This window comes from Mauremys mutica, unplaced genomic scaffold (assembly GCF_020497125.1).
Source record: "Mauremys mutica isolate MM-2020 ecotype Southern unplaced genomic scaffold, ASM2049712v1 Super-Scaffold_100248, whole genome shotgun sequence".
In the NCBI taxonomy this organism is placed as follows: Eukaryota; Metazoa; Chordata; order Testudines; family Geoemydidae; genus Mauremys; species Mauremys mutica.
Window position 1 is genome coordinate 191,196 of NW_025423294.1, and position 12,858 is coordinate 204,053.

At 53.4% G+C, this 12,858-nt stretch overlaps 3 non-coding genes across 3 annotated transcripts; 1 reads left to right on the top strand and 2 right to left on the bottom strand.

Moving 5' to 3' along the window:
• Nucleotides 1–289: 289 nt before the first annotated feature.
• On the bottom strand, nt 290–376 carry TRNAN-GUU. Its single transcript has one exon. It is a non-coding gene; the product is annotated as a tRNA-Asn (tRNA).
• Nucleotides 377–4,192: 3,816 nt separating this feature from the next.
• On the top strand, nt 4,193–4,264 carry TRNAQ-CUG. Its single transcript has one exon. It is a non-coding gene; the product is annotated as a tRNA-Gln (tRNA).
• Nucleotides 4,265–10,640: 6,376 nt separating this feature from the next.
• On the bottom strand, nt 10,641–10,801 carry LOC123360318. The gene has a single exon (XR_006576001.1). It is a non-coding gene; the product is annotated as a U1 spliceosomal RNA (small nuclear RNA).
• Nucleotides 10,802–12,858: the final 2,057 nt, after the last annotated feature.

Consider the following 12,858-nt stretch of genomic DNA (forward strand, 5'->3'; position numbering starts at 1 on the left):
CACAGCGTACAGGGAAGTGGGAGGGAGGCGTCTTTGAGCCGGCCTGTCTCCTCCGCTTCTCCCTTGCCGCTTGGGCGGAGGCGGGAAGGGAGCGAAATGTTCCCGGCTGAAAGTTTTTGTGCTCCACTTTGAGGATTAAGCCTGAGCCTCCGGCACGGCTGCTGGCAGATGGGTTTCTGAATGGCATCCAGCCTGCTCTTTGGACCACCAGCTGAAAGCACTGAGGCAGCAAAATGGGACCTTTGAGGCTCCCCCCACAGGTCTCAGGGAAGTAGCACGGGCTTAGCGCCGTCCCTGGGTGGGCTCGAATCACCATCCTTTCGGTTAACAGCCGAACGCGCTGACCCATTGCGCCGACCCATTGCGCCACAGAGACATGGAGGGGCAAGGCTGTATTGAGCACAAAAGCCGGGAATCAGGTCAGGACATACAGTAGAGCACATGCATGCAGTGGTTAGCCAAGCAACAGCAAGGAACTGGACTGCTATGGAGGAAAAGTTCTGTGGGAAGGAACCGAAAAGAGTACCAGGGCTGTGGTACAGCGCTCGCATACACTTTCTTTGGCCTGTTTTGCTGGAAGAGTTAGGAGAGCGAGATTGTTAGTCACAGGTCAGTGGGTGGGTTTATGCAAATACTGGACTCTTGGACAGGAGTGGGGGTGGGGGGGAAAAGCACACGACTTCTGTGGCACATGCACCACCTCTGCAACTAACGTTTGCTACCTCACTCCCTCACAACACACCTTTTACCTCTCAGGACCAAAATGCACCGTGAAAGAGATCTAACGACATAAGCTTAGGGGGAGCAACTGCAGCACTCACAACAATTTGAAGAGATTCAAAACTGCCTTGATCCAAAATCAACAGGGAAAATACACTGGATTACTCCTGCTTCCTCTCCCACAATGCTCTGCTCGCACACTTGCTCACGCGGCTCCAGTCCTCCAGTCTGGCCCCTCCCCCTGCCTGGTGCACTCCCCTGGCCAGCCCGGGCTCTTCGGCGCTGAGAGCCCGGCCGCCAGCCCCACCAGGTGCCCTTGCCAAAGTGCCGCCCGGTTCCTGCTGCAGCCTCTGCTGGGCCCGCTCTCCGCGGCAGGCGGGCGGGCGGCTGCGTCAGGGGCTGCAGCCCAGCTCAGAAAAGGAGGGGGCTGGACAAAGCTGGAACCTGTTTTCAAGAACACTTCAGTGATGCCCGAGAGTCCTAGCCAAGTCCAGTCCCAGGAATGATTAAACCTGAGATTTAAATCGGTTCAATTAAATGCTCTGCCGGTGCCCCTGACTCCCTGCCTGCAGCCCCTGCTATCTGAGCCCTGAGCTACCAGTCAGCGCTCTGCCTGTGCCTCTCACTCCCAAACCACAGCTCTGGCTTGTCGCTGGGGCGCTGGGCAATGCGGTGGAAGTGCGCTATACACAGCCAGTCCGGATTCTGCGGGAGTTTCCTTTCTCTGAGCAGGCTGACTGCAGGGCAAGAAGCTTATGAAGCTTCAACCTTCCTGGGCCTGACCCTTGAGCATTCAGTATCCCTGTCCCACCAGCCACATCCTGCTGTGCGACTGCACATGGCTAAGCAAAGAGAATGAACCCCAAATCCCCCCTGTGCTTTGGGAGCCAGGTTTGCTGTGGGAATTCTGTAGTTCAGATGACTTCACACCTGGGCATTGTGATTCTCTGGCGTTAGGGCATTACTGTGCTGATGGCTGAGTGATTAAGGCGTTGGAGTCGACATCCAATAGGGTTCCCCTGCGCAGGTTGGAATCTTGCTCACAATGAGGCCTGTGTTTTAGCCAGTCTCTCACCGGGGCAATACCTCTGTACAACCCCCCGAGACACTCTCAATTCTCTTCCCACCCCAAGTAAATCCTGTTCTGCTCCTTTCATAGAGATGCCTGGGACACCACCTCACACTGTGTCCCTGATAGGTCAGGCAAACTCTCAGCACCTGAACCGTCTGCTACTCACCTGGTGCCCTATAGATCAGCCATAGCCCTGGTTCTGCTCCTCTCTCTAGAGTGCGAAAGGAGCCAAGTCAGCGACTCCATGGGAGCCATTTCCCCACAGAGAGTGCATTGAGTGCCCCTGTGGTGCTGGGGGGCTGGCACTGCTGCTGCCTGTGGGGCTGGCAGGGGGGCTGATGTCTGCACAGACTCTCAGCTGCCAGGCCAGAGGGGGCACTTGGGACCTTACCAGACTCGCTCAGTGAAGACGGGGGGTTGACAGAGCAATACAGACGCTCACCAGAGCACGGAGCAGCAGCCGCCCATGCAGCCAGGCAATGAGCATTTCCCACAGCCTGGAGCCGAGGGGGAGGCGGCAGCTGCTGCTCCAGCTCCTCGGGGACAGGCCCTGTCAGCCAACAGCCACTTCTTACTCCCCACAGCTAAGGGCGTCGGGTTCCTCCGGTGGGGGGTGGAGCAGCCGTTGGTTTTCCTGTTCGCACTCCTCTGCGGTGTGAAAATCGGGGAGGGGAGGCAGAAGCCCCACTTCCCTCCCGAAACGACACCCAGTGGCGGAAGCCAGGACAACAGGGTGGGGCGGCAGGTGGTGGCCAGACTCTTGCTGCCAGGGTCTAGTCTAGCTCAGGGTCCAGCTCAACTTCCTCCCTGTGCCACTGGCCCCCAGTCCCCTTCCACTGCCAGGTCAACTCGGGCACTAGGGCAGGAACCGGGTGAGGCAGCAAGTCAAGTCAAGCTGAGCAAGGCAGGCAAAAGCAAGTCTTGTCTTCATGGGCCACTCACAATGACGTCCTTTTTGTGTGCAACTGCTGCAAAAAAATCCCGGAAAGAGAAGCAACTGGCCAAAATACTGCTACCCAGCTGCCAAAGTAGCTCAGTTGGGAGCGTATTAGGCTGAAGATCTAAAGGATGTTTGTTCAATCCCAGACTTCAGCAGGTCCTTTCATCCCTTTTTGTACAATGGTGGTTTGTCTTCTGGGAGCACAGGGGTGCCTGCACTCCAAGGTGAGTCTCTGAGCTTGGGCTCTGCAATATGAAAAAAAAAACCTGTGTGCTGCTGGCCTCACCTTTTCCAATGAGGGATGGGAGCTGTCTCTCCTACATGAGTTATTGGTGGACCCAATATGGCAGGAAGAGAGTGAGGCAGGGTGGCCCTCAGGAATGGTGCCAGAGGGGGTGCTGGGCAGGGATTGGGGATGAAAAGTCCTCTCTGCAGCTGAGCAAGGGCAGTGCCCTGGAAGGGGCATCTGTGAAAATGGCCATTTGGAAGCTGGAAGGGATTTGGGGGCCCAGGAGGAGGCACTTGATGTTCATGGCCTTGGAGCAGCTGGGCTTGGACATGGTGGGTGTTCAGGAAATGCACATTAACAACTCTAGGGTAGCTTGATGGGCAGAGGGTGATTGGTGGAAGGGCCCATCTCTCTGGTCCTCCAGGCCAGTGAAGAATGATGGGGTTGGAGTCTTGTTCTTCACATTCATGGTGCGAGTACAGAAGGTGCTGGAGCTCCGACCACGGAGGGCATTACTGGTGGGCTTTGTGCTCTGTAGCACTGGTTATGGCTATATTAGTGTGTATGGTCCCCAGTTAAGGCGTGAAAGGAAAGTTCTATGAAGGAACTGGCTCCCTTCCTCTAGACTGTTTGGTGTTGAGCAGGATTTCAATTCCCTGACCCAGGGCAGAGGATATTGGAAGCTGAACATCCAGAGCTTGCAAGATAAAGGAGCAGAGCGGGAGGCCTGGTGGTGTTGGCAGAACGGAAAAGCATCAGAGGGTTCTATGGCACCCAGGGGGATTGGTGGGAGTCGGTGAGGGAGGAGTTGGCGGCTTTGTTGTGGCAGTCGGGCAAACACCACAACATTTAAGAAACCAATGGTGCCAAGTCCTGCAACGTCGCCTGTGGGATTTCCACAAGAGCATCCAGGCAGGGGAGCCAGTCAGCGTGTGACTGTATGACCGGATCAAGCGACAGCTGCCCGAGTTCCAGGAGATGAGGCTGCAGCTGGCCGATATGAGTGGGAGCACCAAGTGAAGGGACATTTTTGTGGCCTGCAGGGAATGGAGACAAAGCAGGGGGATGCGGGGACTCAGGGCAGGACCCACGGATCCGGTAGTGCAGGACCACAGTCGCTGGAGGAGGAGAGAGAGTCCTGCGAGAGGAAGCCACTGCTGGGAAGCAATAAGTGCAGAGTGCAAACCAGCCAGCTGAGAGTCACAGGGGTCTAGAAAATAAAACAGCAGCAGGTCCCATGGTGTAATGGGCAGCACTCAGGACTCTGAATCCTGGAATCTGAGTTCAAATCTCAGTGGGACCTCCTGGAGATATATTAGTTTGCTACAAAGCCCTGGAGCTCAATGTGCTTGGCTACTCTCTCTCAGGGTGAACTAGAGTGAATTTTTTCCCTCCTGCTGGGTGACTGATGGCCACTGGAGATAGGTCTTTGGTCTGGCTGGTTCAATGGGCTGGCTGCTATAGGTTGGGGTCCTAGAACTTAACAGTCTGGCTAGAGAGTCCTGTGGTTTGACCATATGGTTGTTTCTCGCTGCTTCACCTGAAGTCCTCAACTTTGGTCCCTGCAGCTGCCACGCTTTTCCTCTTGCCCACATGGCATTTAAAGGAAGGATTTCCAGGGCCAGGCTTCATAGTCAGGGCTAGGCAGGAGGGAGGAAGAGTCCCAGGCTGGAGCCCAGCACCTCTCCTCCTCTGGGCACCTGGAGCAGAGGCAGCTGGTGCTGACAGCTCCAAGGGAAGGCTTAAAAGCCACAGAGCAACCAAGGGCGGGGCAAGAGGAAGGCAGGACCATGCCTATGTGTGGCCAGCAGACAGCCACAAAGACACCCAGCCAACCTGCTCCCTGCCATGCCAACCCCCCACTGAAGGCCACTCACAGACCAGCATTCGTTCTGCGGCCAGCATCACAAGGTGGTTGGAAAGCAGGGCCAGCCCCCGAGTGGGGCCTCTGACCGTTCCCACTCAAGGGGCTCCTTTTGGCAGTGGGGCAGGAGATATTTCCCCCAAGAGGCTTTTTCCCAGCTGCTGAGAAGCACAGAAGTACCTGGTGTTTGCTCTTGCGGTGAAAGGGGTTAATACGTTTAGGCGGCCTGGCTAGCTCAGCTGGCAGCACCTCTGGCTCTTACTCTGAAGGTCGAAGTTACAATTCCCTGTTTGGGTGCTTGGGGCTCCTCTTCAACAATACAACACACAATCTGCCTAAGCCCCCACCCAGTAACCTGGGGAAACTAACCCTGGCCACTGGGTGCCTCTAAGAGGCGATACTTTCCCCACTCACACGCACTGAGTGCAGAAAAGAAACTTTAATAAAAAGGAGAAAAATCACCTTGTATTAACTTGGGAAAACACCACAATCAGGATTCATAACACAACACTATGAGCAAAACACCCACCCACAGTGCACTGGGCAGTGGCCTTTGGCTTCGGGCTCTTAAATCCAGACCCCAGAAGCTCTGTGGATGTGCCCCTCCCTTCACTGCACCTCACCCCCAGCTGCTGTCCTGGGTCAGTGAAAACCCAGAGTTCACCTCTCAGCTCCCGGGGGAAAGCCCCTTTCTCCCTCCGCTGTCTGGCCCCATTGCCGGCCACTTGCTGTTCCCCCCTGTCACCGCTCTGCTGGCCACCCTCTCTGCTCTGGGACGTCTTGTGGTCCCACCAGGAGCGGGGCAGGCTCCCTAAAAGCTCTGGGGCAAAGCGGGGGAGCGGACATAAAAAAAGGCGCCACCTGCTGCGGCGTCTTGTACTCACTGGGCGGCGTCCGAGTCTTCAGTGGCAGCGGGTCCTTCACTCGCTCTGCGTCTTCGGCAGCACTGAAGGACCCACCACAGAAGTGCATCCGAAGACCCGGAGCGCTGCCAGGGAAGGGATTCTTGGCCAGGGTTTGCGGGGCCCATGCGGGGCCCGGGGCCTTGGGCAAATTGCCCCACTTGCCCCCCCAGGGTGGCCCTGCCTAAAAGTAGCGGCCACCAGAGCCCAAACAGTAGCCCCACCCCTTCCACTCGAGGCCACGCCCCTACCCCACCCCTTCTCCCCAAGGCCCCACTCCTGCGCTGCCTCATCCCCCAAGACCCCTCCTCCAGCTCACTGCTCTCTGCCCCCTCCCCCCATCATTAGCCCTTACTGTCATTACAAAGTGGCAAGGCAGAGCCCTCCCATTTTTAAAAGTCCTGGGGTGTTGTCCCCCCCGGTTCAGGCACCCCTGGGGTCCTGCACTTCACACAGCTCTCCCTGATTTCAGCTGTTAGTGAGGGATCCTCACTGCTAGCGCAGACTCGGCAGTTTCTTGCATGAGAGACACTGTCCCAAAGCAGGACTAATACTTAGAGCTTGTTCTCAGTGATTTCAGCTCTGTTGGTCTGCAGCAAGACTCTCCATTGAGTCTTAATCAGCTCTGTTATTACACAGGGAAGAACAAAAGGGTCAAATGGGGCCTGGAACCCTTAAGAAGAATCCACCCCACCAAGTACCAACACTTGTCGCTACCTGCGCTCAACCCCACTGAGAATGTTTTGGGGTCACTCCTTGGCTTTATCAGCCTAGGGGGTCTCAGAAAACACTCACTTACAGTGGCACAGTTGGTTAGCATGCAGTACTAAGAGGAGCTATGCTCAAGTTGTGAGTTCAAGCCTCACCTGGAGCACTGGTTTTCATTAACAACATGGCATCACCCTCTCATTTGGCCCTGTGGAATGTAGAACTCCAGCCCAAAGAAGCCTGAGAAGGAAAGGAGTCAATAATGCCCCCTTCCATTATTGCCTCCTCTCCAGAGCTCAGGTCAGAATCTACAATCCTTTCTCCCCCCAGCCCCTGTGCCAGGATCCCTCAAGCAGAGCCTAGAGTCCACCATGGCGTCTGTACTATTGACAAACACTAATTACCACAATCTAGTTGAAACAGGGTCAGTATGAAGTCTACCCTGCCATCTGTTGGTGATCTGTCGTCAAGGCCTTTTGGGGCTGATGTCATTTGCATGGTTACACCCACCCCGGATTGCATGATGGGATTGCTTGTCCAAATGGCCATTTCAGTTGCTGCGGGATCCCCAGTCTCTTTGTTATTGGGGCAGGAGTAATCCAGTGTATTTTCCTGTTGATCTTGGATCAAGGACAGAGTATCTGTACCTGGCATTTGAGGCCTGAGAGTGTCACCCTCGCCTGAAAAGTATACACTAATAAGGTGTATGGGTTCCTAACAGCAAAACATGGTGGGTGGCAAGTATGGGTTTTTCTTGGCATGTGTTGTTTTTGGTGTAGAAAAACAGACAGTTTTGAATCTTTTAAAATTGCTGTTAGTGCTGCAATTTCTCATCATAAGATTATGCTGTTAGATTTTTTTTTCACAGTACATTTTGGTCTTTAGAGGTAAAAGGTTGTTCTGTGTGTGGTGTTACATAATGAAATAGCAGAGATTAGTTACAAAGGTGGTGAATGTCCTGCAAAAGTCAATGCTCCTCCACCCACCCTGGTTCTGGTCTTAGTCAGGGTCTTCTCTTGTTCAAAAGGAGACAATGCCTCTTCTGGTAAACTGGCATTTCACACTGGGTAATGCTTCTCTCCTGACTGGTGGCGTGGTGTCGGCAAGGGGTTTTTTACAGCTTTAGTGCCAAGGCTTATATATCACCTTACAACATGGGCTACGGCTATTATAGGTGAGAATAATGCATGCAGCAACTCACGAGTTGTCATAAACTCTAAACATGTTTTTATAAAGCTAATGCCTGTTTTAACAACACTAACAAACAGGTGAGCAAGACTAGTTTCCAGCCATGCAGTTGTCACTTTTCAGTAAGGCCTAGGGGCCTTGGCATGAGCTGGCACCTGGTCTGCCAGTGTCAGAAGAGGATCTGCCCTCTCTTATCCCCAGGTGTCTGTACTGGGAGCAGTACTGTTCAACTTATTCATAAATGATCTGGGGAAAGGGCTAAACAGTGAGGTGGCAAAATTTGCAGATGATACAAAATTGCTCAAGAGAGTTAAGTCCCAGGCAGACTGCCAAGAGCCACAAAGAGATCTCACAAAACTGGGTGACGGGACAACCGAATGGCAGATGAACGTCGGTGCTCATAAGTGCAAAGTAATGCACATTGGCAAACATAATCCCAACTATCCCTATAAAACGATGGGGTCTAAATTAGCTGTTACCACTCGAGAAAGAGATCTGGGAGTCATTGTGGATAGTTCTCTGAAAACATCCACTCAATGTGCAGCGGAGCATTGGGAATAATTAAGAAAGGGACAGGTAATAAGACAGAAACTATCATATCGCCTCAATATCAATCCATGGTACGCCCACATCTTGAATACTGCGTGCTGATGCGGTCGCCCCAACCTCAAAAAAGATATATGGGAATGGGAAAGATTCAGAAACGGACAACAAAGATGATGAGGGGATATGGACCAGCTTCCATCTAAGAAGAGATTCATAAGATTGGGACTTTTCATCTTGGAAAAGAGACGACTAAAGGGGGATACGAGGGAGGTCTATAAAACCATGACCGGCGTGGAGCAAGTAAATAAGGAAGAGTTATTTACTCCTGCTCATAACACACGAACTAGGGGTCACCAAATGAAATTAATAGGCAGCAGCTTTAAAACAAACAAAAGGAAGTCTTTCTTCATGCACCACACAGTCAACCTGTGGAACTCTTTGCCAGAGGATGTCGCGAAGGCCAAGACTGTAACAGGGTTCAAAAAAGCACTAGATAAATTAATGGAGGATAGGTCCATCTAAGGCACTTCGCCAACAGTATCCCTAGCTAGGTATCCCTGTTTGCCAGAAGCTGGGCATGGGCGACAGGGGATGGAGCACTTGATGATTCCCTGTTCTGTTCATTCCCTCTGGGGCACCTGGCATTGGCCGCTGTCAGCAGACAGGATACTGGGCTAGGTCTTTAACTTGGACGGGTAGCTGGGAAGACGGTAAATCAGACAGAACCCGTTTGACAAACCTCTTCATTTCCTTGTTATTGCCTGACTCCTTTATTCATTTCCTTTTCCTTATTTCCCAGCAGACCGACTAGCCACCAGATTTGGGTGCTAGCAGAGGGACCTGACGAGCTCCTTCTTTTCGGCAGCGTTGAACATGCCAGGGCACAGTCAGATTCTGGATGCTCATCTGAATGTAACGCCTAGCGCTCACCTTTATTTCTGTTTCTTAGCTCTTTTGGGCCATCGATCTTTGGTCTGACCCGTGGGATCCCTGCATTAGGAGAGATGGCTAATTAATGAGCCCATAAACCTTGGAAATCAAATGAAACCTGAAGTCCGTAGAAGACCTCGAAAGGCCCTTGGGGGGTGGAGTGCGAGCTGAGGAAGAGTTCCCTGCACAGCTTACCTCTCCATTCTCGTTTTCCTGTCCTGAGCGCAAAAGCCAGGAAGCAGCTCCGGGTAGGGAGGGGATACCATATGTGTGCAGTGGTTAGACAGGAAACAGCGAGGAACTGGACTCGTATGGAGTGAAACTGTAAGCATCTTCTGTATGCCTGATGACTGGAGGTTTGAGAGAGTTATGTGGGAAGTGGAGGCTTTCGGTGGGCTTTCAGAGGAAATGTAATGGAAAGGCTGCAGAAAGTGGAATCCCAGGTTTTTAAACAATCCTCCACTAACACACCAAACAGCTCAGGTCTAGTTACTCATTCAAAATTAGAATAAAGTTACAGCAAGATTTCATCATAAATGAAGTCAAACCCTAAAGATTTCAGAACGCAACTGCTATAAGGAGCCACGAGGGAAGCAATACAAAGTCAACCTTGCCTCAGAGAAAGGCAGTTAAACAATTTCTCTTTTTTAAAGCAGCATAATCTCCCCAAACGGAAGGGCACTGTTCCCGGAGAAGTGTCCTGGAGAGGGTTTTCCTCGTTGGTGCCGGCCATCCACCTCCCCGAAAGGCGGGAGCTAGGTCGACGGAAGAATTCTTCCGACCAAGGCGCGGACTGACGTAGCCGCGCTGATTTACGTTCCCCACACAGACCAGGCCCGAGGGTCGGTGCGTGCTGAACAGTTACGTCAAAACAGCTCCGTCCGTCAGAGGTGTGCAAAAGGGAAAACCCGCTCCTGAGCGACGCGGCCACGCCGCCCTAACCCGCAGCGTAGCTAAGGGCATTCGGGGAGGCGGCGGATGGGCCTCAAGCGACGGAAAGCCCTCCTCCAGCATGGGGTTGTGACAGCCTAGTCTCCGTAGCACAGACAGGGTGGCCACCAAGAGACAGGAACAGACAGAGAAAGCCAAAGCGGCCCCAGGGCAGTGGGCGAGGCTGCCTGTTGGATGAGACCAGGTGGGACAGGCCTTTTGGACAGGCCATCCTCCCGTCAAAGGAGGAAGAGCCCGAGAAGAAGGGCCGGGCAAGAAGCTACAAGCAGGGAAAGAAGCAGAGCAGGCAGGCAGCTCTCCTTAGAGCCAAAGAAGGCACCGGTCCAAGCCCCCCCAAAAGCAGACTAGAGAGCAGACCAGCTGCAAAAAACCAGGGAAAACCAAGAACACAGAGAGCCTTATAAGGCCCGAGTAAAGTTTCAGAGCTGAGCTTTGCTTACGAGGAGGAACGGCAAAGGTGCCCAAAAGTACAGGGCCTGTGGAAAAGAGCAGTCCTAAAGGTACAGAAAAAAACCCTTAGAGTCTGCTTTGCAGTGCACTAAGTCTAAGTAGCCCACTTTTGGTTTTCTGTTGTTCCAACCAAGCACCAGGGCAGAGCTTGAACGTAGTTCTTCTCTACCACAAATTACGCAGTTGAGTTTCCCCCAATTGGGGAAATCACAGAGGTCAGCACACCCGCAGTGCAATGGATGAGCCTCACCCTGAAAAAACAACCTTCGTGATCATGGTATCTTACCTGCCAGGTAAGTATGAGTTCCTGCTGCCTGGCCGCCGCCCGCCCTCGCTCGCCCCGCACTTATAATACACGGGGCGGACCGACCGCCGGCCTCGCCCACACCGGCCCCCACTGCCGACAGCTGCCCCGACGCGTCCCCCGGAGCCCCTCCCTTCTCCACGCCGAGCTCCCGGTGCCAAAGTCGGGCCCTGCCTGGCAGCCTGTGTCCACTCCCACAATGCTCTGCTCACACACAGATCTGCATACCCACTCATGCGGCTCCGCCCCTCCGCTCGGGCCCCTCCCCCTGCCCGGGCCGCCGCTCTTGCCTGCCCTGTAGTGGTAGCCGGGTCCCGTCCCGGGAAGCCAGGCCAGCAGAGAGACCACGTGGCCCGCCTGCTGCTGGGGAAAGAGCGCAGCTTGCGTGTCGCTTCTCTCTCGCTCTCTCTCGCTCTCCCCCCACCGGAAGTTGGTCCCATACAGGAATGACCTCCCCTGCCTTGTCTCACGTCAGTTTCTCCTCAGGGCAGAAGGTCGGGTGTTGTCAGCCACTCTCCAGAAACTGGACGGCCACTCGATCCCTTTTGTTACCTGCCAAGTGAGGCTGAGTGCACTGGCAGGCAGCGCCGTTTGAAGAAGTGGAAGATTGGACAAATGACCAGGGAGGAGTATAAAAATATTGCTCAGGCACGCAGGAGTGAAATCGGGAAGGGCAACTCATGCTTGGAGTTGCAGCTAGCAAGAGATGTTAAGAGTAACAACGAGAAGGGTTTCTTCAGGGATCTTAGCAACAAGAAGAAAGTCAAGGAAAGTGTGGGCCCCTCACAGAATGAGGGAGGCGACCTAGTGACAGAGGATGTGGAAAAAGCTAATGTACTCAGTGCTTCCCCCCCTCCCCCCTCCCCGTCTTCACGAACAAAATCCGCTCCCAGACTGCTGCACTGGGCAGCACAGCATGGAGAGGAGGTGACCAGCCCTCTGTGGAGAAAGAAGTGCTTCGGGACTATTTAGAAAAGCTGGATGAGCACAAATCCATGGGGCCGGATGCGCTGCATCCGAGGGTGCTAAAGGAGTTGGTGGGGGTGATTGCAGAGCCATTGGCCATTATCTTTGAAAATTCATGGCCATTGGGGGAGGTCCCAAATGACTGGGAAAAGGCTAATGTAGTGCCTATCTTTAAAAGAGAGAAGAAAGAAGGAGGATCCGGGGAACTACAGGCCAGTCAGCCTCACCTCAGTCCCTGGAAAAATCATGGAGCAGGTCCTCAAGGAATCAATTCTGAAGCACTTAGAGTTACATAGACTTACATAGAATTACATAGACTTCTCCCCACCCGGCCTATGTTCTATGTATCTTGGTTCGTAAGATAACTGTCATTGTCAACAGGCAGCTGCTGCACAGGGAACTTAGGAGAGTGGTGAGCTGATAGGGGGCTGCCGGTCCATCTTGGTTCCAAGCCCCCACCAGCTAGCTGCAACGGGCTGCTCTTCCTGCAAGCAAGAAACAAAGCAGGCGGCTGCCAAACAACATTAGAAGGGAGCATTACACAACTTTAAATAAGCATTTTCCCTAATTGATCAGCAACATAACGAAACGTTAACCAGGACGACTTTAAGTGAGGAGTTACTGTAGGAGGGTTTAGGTCAGCTCAGCTACGTCTCTCAGGGGTGTGGAGTTTTCATTTACCTGAGACAGAAAAAAAGAGTAACAGAAAAGAGAAGAAATAAGATGGGAAGGAAAACACCCAGTGGGTCATGGGAGATGTTGACAGATGCAAATCCCTCATGTAAACCCCTCCCCCCCATGCCCTTCATTGTCTCCCCCACCCATTCCAGGGTTCCCCAGTCTTTCTCCATGGCAGGGGTTGTGTGTGTTTGATTCCACCCATAGCAAGGTCCTCCATTCTCCCCAATGGCAGGGGCTCTGTGTGAGCCGCTTTTCTCCCCATTCCACCCTCTACTCACTATACGGCCAGGAGACAGCAACTCTCAGATCCTGTGTGGATTTTCTGATGTGCTTGGGGCCAAGAGAAAACTGTACCCCCTGCCAGAGCAGTACGAGTAAAAATAGGGGTTCCCGAAAAATAGGAAGGG